The sequence below is a fragment of the Cucurbita moschata genome, unplaced genomic scaffold (assembly GCF_002738365.1).
Source record: "Cucurbita moschata cultivar Rifu unplaced genomic scaffold, Cmos_1.0 Cmo_Scf00057, whole genome shotgun sequence".
Lineage (NCBI taxonomy): Eukaryota > Viridiplantae > Streptophyta > Magnoliopsida > Cucurbitales > Cucurbitaceae > Cucurbita > Cucurbita moschata.
The window spans coordinates 544,544-558,244 of record NW_019268573.1 but is presented as its reverse complement, the minus strand read 5'-3'; the positions used below and the strand labels follow the sequence as shown (position 1 = coordinate 558,244).

The window sequence follows — 13,701 nt, the reverse complement described above, 5'->3', positions numbered from 1 at the left end:
ATGATTGACATTTAGTTTCTAACTCAAACTTAAACTATTGTAATAATTTAATGAAGATCTACCTATAATTGTTGTGATTTCTAAAAGGAGATAGGACAAAGGAATTGGCTGTGATTTCTAAAAAAAGAAATAGGATAAAAGAAAAGGAAGATTTAATATATACCTGATCATATCTATGTTCACGTAAATCTTGGCTGAATCTCAACTGGGTAAAGGCCATTCTCTTCTTTCTCGAGTAAATCTGACATTTGTTTCCTTTTTTACTGTTACTTTCTGATAGATTAAGGAGAGATAATTATGGGAAGGGATGAGAGGTCAGTGGAGAGAAATGAAGAGAATTGGTGAAAGGTTGTTGTTTTATTTATTTATTTATTATTATTTTTTAACTATCTTTTTATAATTATTTTTTTATTTGTTTATTTGTTTTTTTTATTGTTTTTTTTTTTGCTATTCCTGGCATGTTCCATGGCCCCACCATCCATGTACTGTCTCTGTTTGGTATGTCTTGGGTAGGAAATGAAATGTCGTTGATTGTGTACATTTTTATTGCTTGGTCATTATAAAATATAGCTCATAATTGAATTTTCACCATTGAATGTATTATAGTTGACTGCATTATTATTGGCTTAATTTTATATTTATTATAATTTAGAATAGGTTATGTTTTACTTTGCATGGATGTGAATGTAAATTGATGTATTGAGGATTTTTAGATTTAGTGAGGTTAGTACTGTGAATGGGGAGCTATAGTAGAGTACGCTACTAAATGTCAGTCAATGCATGAAAATGATTTTGCGAAGGAAGGTCATATGTTTCAATTAGACGTCTTAAACATAGATAAATTACGCAGTGTTATGACCATAGAGATGAAAAAGAATGTACCAACGTGTACTTATGAGTAAGTAATTTCACATGAAATGAAAATGACCTAGGAAGCTTGGTAAATGTATGCTACAGATATTAAAGATGGTAGTGTCGAAAGAAAATTTGGTACTATGAAGTATGTAAATATGAAATTAAAGTATCGGTAGGAAAAAAAAAAGTGATTTGAGCTTACCACTAGGAAAGAAAAAAAATAATTGAGTTAAGACCATAAAAATTGAAAACATTGTATACTTAAATTGATTGGTGGATGACATAAGTGCCTTTAATGAAAGTAAGGGCAGGTTAAGTTCCAAGTTCATCGGGCCTTTCGAGATTCTCAAATGGATTGATCCCATAGCTTATAAGTTTGCCCTACCTCCCTCTCTCTCAAGAGAGCATGATGTGGTTCACGTGTTGATTCTGAAGAAATACAAGACAGACCCTATCCACATAATAAACTACGAGACCCTCCAACTCAAAGAAGATTTGATTTACGAGGAAAAACCAATAAGAATTTTAACTTGGGACTGGGACATTGGGTTTGTTAAGGTGTTGTGGCAGAACCATCACACCGAGGAGGCTACGTGGGAGCATGAGGACAAAATAAGAGAAAAATACCCCGAGTGAGTACCAGAGTTTGAGACTTTTGAGGACAAAGGTTCTTTTGAGTGATATATAATATAAAGAATCAGAATTTAAAAAAAAAATCTCAGTCGCCGGAAATAACACTAGTACAATAGGTTAGTTATGTACAATAGGTTAGTTATGTACCTTAGCGATCAACAATTGGCTCTTTTGTCTTTAATGATGTGCGTTCGAACCCAAAGGCACATGATTTTCCTTCCAATTATGTCGTAGTGACATGTGGCGTAATTGGAAGGGTGGTAGGTCATAGGTTGGATGGAGGCAGTTTGGGTTGGTCGGTTGCGGATCTTGGATTAGGTCACCAGTGGGTCCACGCTCGCCAACCATATGTTGACACGTGTCGCATAGTAGCCTAGGTGCAATTCCTCACCTGTTAGCTGACTTGCGTCTCCGTCAATATCCGACTATCAAGTTTAGCAATTGTGAAGCTGGAATAGTTTAGTTGGTTAGAGAGTGTGGCCTTTAACCACAAGTTTGAAGGTTTAAACCCTCCTTTTAGCGTTTTCTTATTTATTTTATTTGTATGTTTATCGACCTGACTTGACTGTAAACAGATAAACATATGTCTAATTATATAGGGCAAAAATACAATTGACCATCAAGATGGCGTGAATGCCTATCAAAGTTATTAAGATATCGATGTACACTTGCAACAAGTTATTAAGACAGTTGAATGTGAGGCTAGATTGGCAACCTTAACCTTGTGGTTAGGAGTGTGGTTCAAGCCTTTTTTCTAGCGTTTTTTAATTTATCTTATTAAATTTTTTATTTTACATTTTGTAATTTCAGGATTGTTTGTTAAATAGGAAGTGGGATTTGAAGTCTATGAAATCCTTATGACATATATTGTCTAAGATATGTGTATTGATACTCGACTTCATATTTGCTTATTTGCTTAGCTTGATCGCAGACGAATAAATATTTGTATTATATAGGAAAAAACACAATTGATGATCAAGATGATGTTGATAATGACGAACACTTGATGCACCCACTGTTCTTCCACCTCTTACCACACCCTCTGCCTGACACTTCCTCCAACCCCTATCATCACATCATTCTCCCATATCCTTCCAACACTTTCTCTCCTCATTTCAACCCATTCTTTGCCTCATCTTTGTTCCCATGTTTGAGGCCTTAATTAAAAAATTTGTCTCGAGAGGTCTTGCTCATTATTTGTGAGATCCCACGTCGGTTGAGGAGGAGAACAAAGCATTCTTTATAAAGATGTGAAAATCTCTTCCTAACAGATGTGTTTTAAAAACTTTGAGGATAAGATTGAAAGGAAAAGTTTAAAGAGGAAAGTATCTGCCAGTAGTGAGCCTGGACTGTTACAAATGATATCAGAGCCAAGCACCAGGAGATGTGCCAGCGAGAAGGCTGTTCCCCAAAATTGGGTAGACACAAGATGGTATGTCAGTAAGGACGCTGGGCCTTGAAAGGGGATGGATTTGATGGGGGTCACACATCAAATAGAAAAAATGAATGAGCGCTAACGAGGACGTTGGGCCCAGAAGGAGGGTGAATTAGGAGATCCCATATCGGTTGGGGAGGAGAATGAAACACCCTTCACAAGGGTGCGGAAACCTCTCTTTAGAAGACGCATTTTAAAAACTTTGAGGAAAGTCTGGTAAGGAAAGCCTAAAAAGACGATATCGGCTGGCGGTGAGCCTGAACCTTGAAGGTAAGCCGAAAAAGAAAAGCCCAAAGAAGGCAATATCCGTTGGTGTGGACCTGTGAGCGGTTACATTATCTAAGGATAAAAAATCCCAAAAGATAAAAGATTGATTTTCCTTAAAACTTCACAAACCTTAGCTCGTGCCAGCAGTGATGGGTATCTTTGACCCCAACAGTTTATATATAAGAAAATACTTATATTAGAATAAATGAATAAAATAAAAAAAAAGGGGGTTGCACGTTGGGCCACCCGATGTACTTTGTGGCTAGCGGTGTCGACAATAGAAGGATGACCAGCATATGACCCGAAAGAGGAGAGTAGAGAAATTTGAAGAGAAGGCGAGGATCTTGGACTTTTGAACGGTTTTTCATGGAGTTTTTAATTACTTTTATAAAAATATAAATAAAAACTATTTATACATCATATATGATTTGAATTACAAAAATAAAAAATAAATAAATAAAAAAAACAAATTAAAATCTAATTTTATTATTTTTATATTATACTATATTATTATATTATTACATTTTTTTTAGGGAAAAAAAAAATTGGTCCACCTTCCATTTTCGGATGGTCACCTTTAATGGTCTAGTTTTTCATTTCTCTTTCAACCATAAATATAAAATATTTTAATACCTACCTTTCATTTTTCTTTTTAATGGTCCATATTAGTTAATTTTTCTTTTTAATGCTCCATATTAATTCTAACTAAGAGAACAACTTCCATAATATCTTAGATTTCAAATGTAGAACAACTAATTCTCTACTCTCAGTTTTCAATTTTATTTCTTTTCATCTTATTTTTGGAAGATGATTATTGTATTGTGACCATTTTATTTGTCTTCAACACAATTTTATTTATCTTCGTCTTATTCTTTAGAGATGTTTATTATATTGTGAGTGATCAAATTGTAAATCTACTATGTTAGAGAGTTAGTGGTGTATTCCTACAAAATTCAAATACTTGTACGAGTTTGATCCTGAGCCGTGGAAATAATTGAGTTTGCTCTTGAACTCGTAAAAAGAGTAGTGTAGCGGTTGGACTGGAAAGAGTCTATAAATGTTTATTTAAATTCCTAAGAGGCACTTGGGGGTGGAGTAGGCCGAGTTTGATGGAACCACTATAAAACTACGGTGTTATATTTTCTAACTCTTTTCTATATAATCTTGAAATTATTATTGTGATTTATTGCATATTTTAAGTTTTTCATAATTGGTTATTCTTATTTCTTGAAGTATTTTATTGTATTAATTATCATCTTCTATCCATTTCCAAAAAGTTTCATAATAAGAAAAATTAATTAGTAGAATTTAAGCGGGTATATGTTATGATATTTGAATTGTATGATAATACTTACGGTACGATGTGTTCAATGATATGTTTGAGATAGAATACGAGAAGGATGCGATAAACGTAATGTAACGATAGGACAAACATATGTTCCTAAAACGAAACGATAAGGTTATGTATAAAAAATGCAATGGTTATGATAGATTGATAAAACGATGCGATAAGGTTATGTATAGAAAACGTTATGTTATGATAGTTTGATAAAGCGATACGATAAGGTTATGTATAGAAAACATTATGTTATGGTAGTTTGATAAAGCAATTCGATAAGGTTATGTATAGAAAACGTTATAGTTATGATAGATTGATAAAACGATACAATAAGGTTATGTATAAAAAACGTTATAGTTATGATAGATAGATAAAATGATACGATAAGATTATGTATAGAAAATATTATGGTTATGATAGTTTGTGTGAGGATTCGGATTTTTATTTCTTTTAGATTTTATGTTGAGAATTTATTTTGCTGCCAAAATGAAAAGATATTATGCTATGCATTTATTCTCGCTGGAAGAGGTGCACGATTTCTGACAAGAAAGTTACTATCGGAAAAGTTATAAAACCTTTTATATTCCTATATTAAACTCTTCTCCTTCCTTGAAAACGACTTTTGCTCTCCAAACTTGTTTGTGTTTTCGAGGGTGTCTAAGAGTACGGGGAAAATCGAGAGTGTTAGCCGGGAAAATGTGTGGGTTGGTTCGCTGGGTAGTTTTCTTGTTCGGCGAGTTCTCGAAACCAATTGTGTTGCTATTTTGGAGGAAGAGCTGAGTGGAAGTTAGCGTCGACGTCGGAATCCCTGTGTCGAAGAAGGCAAACCGTTGGAACGAAGGAGGAGGAAGCCACATACCGTCGTCGAAAATGAAATTGCAGTCATCAACGGCGGCGGCACATCAGATTAGGGTTTTCGTGAGGTTCGGGCGAAGAAGACGCAGAGTCGGGTTGGATTTCGACCTCTGAACCGGCCCACAAAACGAACGCGGGCCCTGTGTGTTTCGGCCCAACACAGATGCGTGCTGTAGCTTGTCTCAGCTCCACACGCGTGCTCTCAGCTCGGCTTGACGTGTACGGCAGCTCGGCTCCGTCAAAACCCGCAGCTCGACTTAGCGGCTTAGTTGGTCGGCTCGGCAGCTCGGCTTGGCGGCTCGGTATCACTAAAATATATCAATTCCAAGGTTTTTGGCCCTTCCGAAGCTGTTTCTGCCCTTAGTTTTACCATCCGAGGTTAGTATCATTTCTAACCGTTAAAGACAGATTGGGTCGGGAGTTTATTTTGATGAATAGCATAAGATTTAGCTACGGTATGTTATGAAAGGTTCCTACGTTTTTATGTGGTTATTATAGGATGTATTTAACCGTTGAGATTAGCTTGTTGTGAGTGACTCCAACCAAGACCATCGAGGTAAGTGACCTTACTGTTGGAGTTAGTTTACTACGTGTTGTATGATGGTGCATGCCCTGTGGCCCCTGCATACACTATGTTTTATTGTGTGATATGACTATATGATGTATGAATTATGTGACTGTTTATGCTATGAAACGTAATGGGTTATGTTGACCATTGATTGTTTATGTTGTGAAGTTATGAATGATGTGCTAGTAATATATGCCATGAAAATGTTGATCGATGTCATGGATACACATAGTATTATCGAATCATGTCATGAGATGTTTATGCAACTGGAATGTACTTTCATGTTATGTAATATGCCATGTAATGTAAGCCATGTGAGATGCCATGTAATCTAAGAAACATATATGCGATGTTAGCACCGCTTATGTAATGTCATGTTAGATATCTTAAGGGACCTCATGCATATATGTATGTCACGTGCATCGGGATTCTTCCCCTTTATGATACGAAAGAATGAATTACGATATTTATGTTCGCCATGATATCATGCGGGCCCTTTTCTATTCTGTGGTGTCCGGCGACATGTGACACGTTGTGCCCGACCAAGTCAGGCCCATAGGGTATGTATACAAGCTTGCCTGGTGGGTCCATGTACGCGTACATGGGCCGTGTGTGAAGGAGTACCACACACCCATCCCTACCCGAAATAGAAAAGCGCCCAAGGCTATGTAAAGTTTATGAAAAGTTAGGTTCTTCTCCTATGTTGCATGTGTTTGCATTTCTGACCCCAACGGTGGGGTGACTTACTGAGTATTTCATAAAATACTCAAGCCATGAGCTACCTACATTTTTCAGGTAAAGGTAAGGCGCCAATGTACAGTTGACGACGGAGCTGAGGACACTGTGGAAGTTGGAGAGGGAACATTTTTAGGAGTTTACGTCTATTTGACTGTTTTAAGTTATAGCATTGAGTATTGTTTTATTTAGATTTATTTTGAATTCAGTTATTGAAGATTTATTTTTGGAGATGGGTTTGTTTTGAATCTATGAATCTTTATGAAAGACTTTGTTGTGTTTTTCCAAAGTTATTTATGATGAGCTTCTGCATAATGAATTATGTATGCATAGGTGACATCACTAATTAGATTTAGAAAATTAGGGGCGTTATAGTTTGATAGAGCGATACAATAAGGTTATACGATAATATTATGTCTAGAAAACGATATGGTTATGCTAGGTTGATGAGACGATATGCTTAGAATACATTTGGGAAACGATATGACTATGTTGTGCTCATGAAATGATACACCTATGATATGTATAAGAACGTTAATGCTATGATAAGTTAGTAAATGATATGACCACAAAGTGTAATGAAATGATAGGATTATGATATGATATGGGAATGAAGAATATATATATAGTAAAATGGTATGGAAACGATATGATATAGGTTATGGTACGATATATGTGACTATGGATACGTTTATGACATGACATAATGTGAATCAATATGTTTGGAATATGTTATGTGATTGTTATGATATACGATATAATATGATACGTGCATGATGAGAATTGTTATATCTAGAAGTAAGAAAACGTTATGATATGATATTTGTGCAAGAAAAATGATATGATATGATTGACATCCGAAACCACGAACTAGCATGAAATACAATCCTGGTATATTCATGTAGAATACGATAAATGATATGCCAAACGATATGAAAAATGATATGTTATGAACAAGACGCTAACGGGGTTGTATTAAATAATAATGAAAATGTAAAATTATTGGGACTTCATGCATCATTGTGTGTATATGCATTGGGTAATACCTCATTTTTACGATGGTACGGATGCGTACGTTACAAGGCAAGGAAACGATCACTATGGTAATCATAATGCTGCGACAGCCAAGTAGGAAAAAAACCATTATGTGTATCCTAATGTTGTCAGGGTCGCTATTCCTAAACGGGTGTTTGGTATCAACATCTCTCAGAGAATGCTCGTCTGATAAGAGAGGGGGTCAGGAGGTGTGTGAATCGACTGGTGGGTCCACACTTGCACGTTTGGATCGTGTGTAGGAAAATTAAGTACATATCTCAATTGCCCGTTAGGGTGGCCACCGTAGGAAAATAGACAGTTATGATATGTCACATTTATGAAATTGTATGTGTTTGCATTTAACCCCAATAATGGGGTCACTTAATGAGTATTTCTCAAAACGCTCAAGCCAAGTGTTACTTCTATTTCAGGTAAAGACAAGACGTCCCTGTACGGCTGATGACGACATCACAACTCGAGACCATGACACATGCATAGGATAGTCCCATTTATTTTCATAGACTTAAGCTAGAATAGGTTGTTTTAAATTAAACGTTTATTTATTTCATTTAGTTTATTATTATGTCGTTTTAAAGATGTTTTCAAACACGTAAGTCCATGACTGTGTTTTAAGATAAAGTTTATGTTATGAAGAAGTTTAAATGAAGTATTTCTGCATTTAATGTTCATGATATGTATATAATAGCAACATTAGATTAAGTAGAAAATTTAGGATCGTTACACAATATATCTTACAAATATATTATATATATAATCTAGACACATACCTCAAAACTCCATCTTGAACAAGTTTGCACTCTAACATTATTGTTCAAAAAAGATTAAAAAAACAAAAAAGAGAAAACATTAACAAACTTATTAAAAGAAAAGAAAGAAAACATATACGCATGAGACTTGGACAACCTAATTTAATTCATGGAATGAACTTTAATTTGTATTGATTTATATACTTTTAATTTCTTTGGGTGTATACGTGACTAGACGACTGAAATGCTTATTTAATAGACAAATAGAAGTTAAAAATATATGTATATATACAATATATATAAATGTATAATAGGTACCTTAGTGATAAAGTTGGAAGTGTAGAGAGGCGTGGTGTGTTCCTACAAAATTTAAATACTATGAACCATTATTATCAACAAAACTTCTATTCATTTTCGTGTTCTTTTTCCTTCAATCGCATTTTCAAATTCTTTCTACTTGAATCCTTCAAAAATAATTATCTTTTAAAATATAAAAACGTTTTTTAAAATGGGGGTGTTACACAACTCCCCTTAAAACTCGATTTTTTTACTAAACTTTATAACGAGCTTAACATTATATTATTTTCATTTAAATGTTGATTTAATAAAAATGTCCAAGGTTCTATAGCTCAGTAGGTTAGAGCGTTGGTCTTATGAGCCGAAGGTTGCGGGTTCGAGCCCCGCTAGAACCAAAATGTATGTTATTTCACGATTATTGGTATAGTCACCCGACCATCCACGCGCATACAACATTTTCTAGTGAAGTTGCATATATCACGATATGGAAACCTACCTAGATTGATTACATAGAATTACAAATAAACTTAGCATTTGGTTAAAAGAAAGAACAAAGGTTCTTTTTACTACATTTTTCAAGTCTACTTTACATGAACAACATACATGGCTTATAGATTTAAAATGAAAACCTTCAACCTTCTACGAGCATACGAAGAATTGTAACTTTCATGTTTTATGATCATAATTAGCTATTATGTAAATGTTACTTACATAAAATAATTTTTTTTTTAATACACAAAAAAGATGAAAGCCACAAAAAGATAAAATAAAAGAAAAATATATCAAACAAATTAAAATTTGGTAAAATTTTAAATTTAAATTATAGCCAACAACACTACAATTAAATACAAATTAAAATTCAATTACAAAAGAGTAGTGTTCAAATTTATTACTAATGGAAAAACGGGTTTTTTGAAACAAAATTCAAGAATTAAATATAAAAAAAATGACACTCTAGAACGACCCCTTCTATACCGAGTAGCTCTAGAACGCTCCCTTACCTCGATCAACAGCCTACATATATGAAGAAGAAGAAAAAAAAAAAAAAAAAGGCAAAGGGGTGAGTATAAGAAAAAGTATACTTTGTAAGCAACCTATGATATGAATCAAGAGACATCAATCATACAATATGCTTCAATGAAGATGTGAAGAAAAGGTTGTCAAAATTATCAAAAGATGTTTCAATTCATGCTACATTGAAGAAGAATAGAGTTTGATTGTTGTAAATTTTGGGTGGGTTATAATTTAGAGTAATTTAGAGTTATTGTATTTTAAGACTTTTTATTTAATTTCGGTTACATTTACATAATGGCTCATTATGGCCATAAAGTGTGAATGTTACAACTTTTGAAATGCCTTTAATAGTTTCATTTTGAGGCTATATAAAGCCATGTATGTTGTATTTGTAAGGTAGACTTGGAAAATATAATAAAGAAGCATTTGTGCTTTTCTTTAGCCGATGGCTAAGTTTCTTTGCAATTCTATGTAGTTTAGATTGCATGTAGAATCATTCAAGCTCGACATGATCAATCCTGCTTGTGGAGTGATTCGAATCTCAAGCAAGTGTTCTTGCCTTGAGATATTTGATCAACAAGAATCATTCAAGCTAGACATGATTGATCTTGCTTGTGGAGTGATTCGAATCTCAAACAATGTTCTTGTCTTGAGATATTCGATCAACAAGGTAATCCGAATCTTATTCCCCTTGTAGTTGATTCCTTATCGTATCATTGTATGATTGTATGATTGATGTCTCTTGTGTAGTTGATTGTGTAGTTGCTTGTGTAGTTGATTTCTTACATTGAAGCATATTGTATGATTGATGTCTCTTGGTTCATATCAACCTACTTGTAGGCTTTCATTGAATCTTGGACTTAGTAGGTTTCCACGGGCTCTTCTCTAGACTTTAAAAAGTTCGGCCCTTATTTAGAAATCTCTTAGTTGTTCCGCACACAATAGTAGCCATCTATAGTGGCATCTATCATGAACTAAATTATTTATGTAGCCTTCGTTCCCTCTCAGAGCGGGTCTATTCCGCATAAAATAGTAGCTCCTCTATTTAACTACTATGTTGTCCCTCATCCCTTAGTAGGATGGTTTATTCCACATACACTAGTAGCCTCACATGATATCAACTTGTGTCATCCCTCACCTTGAGAAGGCGAGTTTATTCTTCACACAATAGTAATTTCAAAAATATCTACTTAGATAGTATGTTGTCACCTCTTAAGGCTGGCTTATTATGCCCATAGTAATGACATTTTGAGTTAAGTATTTAAGTCGTTCATCGTCCTCTCTCAATGCAGGTTGATTCTACACACAATAGTGATTCCACAAATTGATATCATTCACGCTTCTAACCGTTTCATAAGTTTTTCTAAATTTTCTTGAGTGTCGTGGAGGCTTACAAGGTTTAAGGGAGCCTAGGAAGTTTAGATATCAACTCGTGTTTCCAAGTCCTAAGGTACTCGATTTACTAAAAATGTTTTGACTTAAGTCAATCTGAGAAGTGTTCTAGCTCTAATGCCCTAACTTATCCTAGTTCGTGCATGCTTTTCTATGGAAATATTCTATCGATCACCTAGAACACAAAAAAACATAATCTAAATTTTCATGCAAGCTTAATAGAGAGATATTCCTATCAATCACCAATCACCTAAAGGAAGAAAATCCATAATCTTCATACAAATATTAACTTGAAACTAACACATACATACAACATGCTCAACAAGGACATAACATTCATCAATCTCTCGGAGCACAAACCCCAAATTTCCTTTCTTGCTTTCTAGTAGAGAGCAAAGCATTAAATAGACATGCATCATCCATTCTTTTATCTTAGAGACATTCTTTTTATTTTCCATCACATATGTATTACTCTTGATCAAAATTGCCCATTAGAGTCCAAAAACATACATTTTCTCATCACATAAGGCAAGATTTGCTTGCATGCAAGCACTTCTTAGCATTCTTAACACGTTGCGCATTTTTATTAAACACATAAGAGACTGGGTTGAATCGCTATAGTGAATCTAGCATAGGAGACGGGTCATGCGCGGGTTGGATGAAGCGGTTAGGTCACCCCTGCGGAAACAGACACATTGCACCACTCAAAATCCAACATGTATCCAACCATCAGTCGAATGCACTTACTGCCCCCCCGACACGTGTCCTCCGATTGTTTGTCCTCGTTTTTCTGTATATTGTTTTTCAAGATTCATAACATTATTTTTTAATTTCTTTGGATTTTTGTATGTTTTTTCCATAATCTAAATCAACATGATTTATTCATGAAAGTTGTAGAGTATTGATTCGTCTTTACAAAGTTGTAGAGCATTGATTCATTTTTTTTAATTTATTTCTAATCAACCACGGGAAGAAATAATTTTGATCAAAATTGGAAGAAAACCATATTATTGCAGTTTTTTTTTGTAGTTGTATGGTACTCTAACTTTTAGTTCGAATCAATTCTAACTTTGGTCATGAAACTTGTATGAAATTTCTCTAAGAACAACATATAAAAAATTCATAAGTTTATTAAAAAAAATCATCTCAAATTTGAAGGAAAAGTAGAACTAAAAACTGGAAATCCTTACCTTTCAATCCTTCTCGATTCTTGGTAAATTTAGACTATCTAGATGTTCAGAATGAGTCTTCTCATTGTTATGAGTAACTTTAATCAAGGGTCTATGGTCATAATCCAACTCCAAGATCCAAACATTCAAATGAGGCATGGAGGACAAAAGGACTATTTTGCCCCTCGAGTTTACTTGAATTGAATTTCCTAATTTTTTTCTATTGTTATTTATATTTTTTAAACAATTTTCTCTTTTAAACTATCTTGAAATTTGGTCTCTCGTACTCTCAATAAAATTTAAATTTTAACTTCAAAGAAAAAAAATTAGATAATTGATTTCTCATTACACAATCATTTGGAATCACAGCGTAGGTCAGTGGTTGGTTTTGTGAGGAAGAAGATGTTTTGAGTGAACCAGCCCAAACTAATTCACTTGTACTTTACCTCATTGGTCGGTTGGACTAGACTAAATAGGTCGAGTTGGACTGACATTTGTCCAATTGAACTAGATTTCCTTTTTTTTTGTTTTTGTCTCAATTTAAACTTTTTCACACAATTTTTTTTTTTTTTTTTGGGCTTATTATTGATAACTCAACTCAATTTATGACCCAATTAAAGGCTTTTAGAAAGTTTGGAGCATGAACCTAAGTTGGAGAAGTAAACCACAAATAAGTAGTCAAATGGAAGTTTATTCAAACATGCAAGTTAAACTTCTCTAAGTAAAATAACATTTCCTCCCTTAAATGGAATGCCTTAAAAGCATCTGTTTACATCAGATTCCGAACAAACCCCTAATAAATCTCTTAGCTTCAAGGAGACATCCAGCTTTGAAGGTTTGGTCATCACATCAACTATTTGATCTTGTGTGTTGCAATATACTTACTCAACAGTTCCGACTTTTGATAATTCTCTCATAAAATGAAAGCGTACATCTATATATTTGCTTTGACTGTGTAAAATTGGATTCTTTGACAATTTAATTGTAGAACTACTATCACATTGAATGACATTTGTTTGACCTTGATTTAGACCAAGTTTGTTAGCACTCTTCTAAGCCAGATTTCCTAACATGCACATGAAGCAGCAACAATGAATTCAGCTTAAGTAGTAGACAAGCTTACAACTGGTTGATTTTTTATTGCCAAAAAACATCGGTTGAACTTATCAAAAAACATAACTTGAAGTGCTTTTTCGATCTTCTAAGTCTCCTGCGTAATCACTATCTGTGTAAGAGATAAGATTACTATTTCCTCCCATCTTGCATAAAATTCTAAAATCAAGAGTGCCTTTTAAATATCTTAGCACTCTTTTTATTGTTTGTAGATAAAGCTCATAGGA

General features: G+C 34.1%; 1 non-coding gene across 1 annotated transcript; it reads left to right on the top strand.

Moving 5' to 3' along the window:
- Window positions 1-9,107: 9,107 nt before the first annotated feature.
- Window positions 9,108-9,181, top strand: TRNAI-UAU. The gene has a single exon. It is a non-coding gene; the product is annotated as a tRNA-Ile (tRNA).
- The last annotated feature ends 4,520 nt before the right edge of the window (window positions 9,182-13,701 follow it).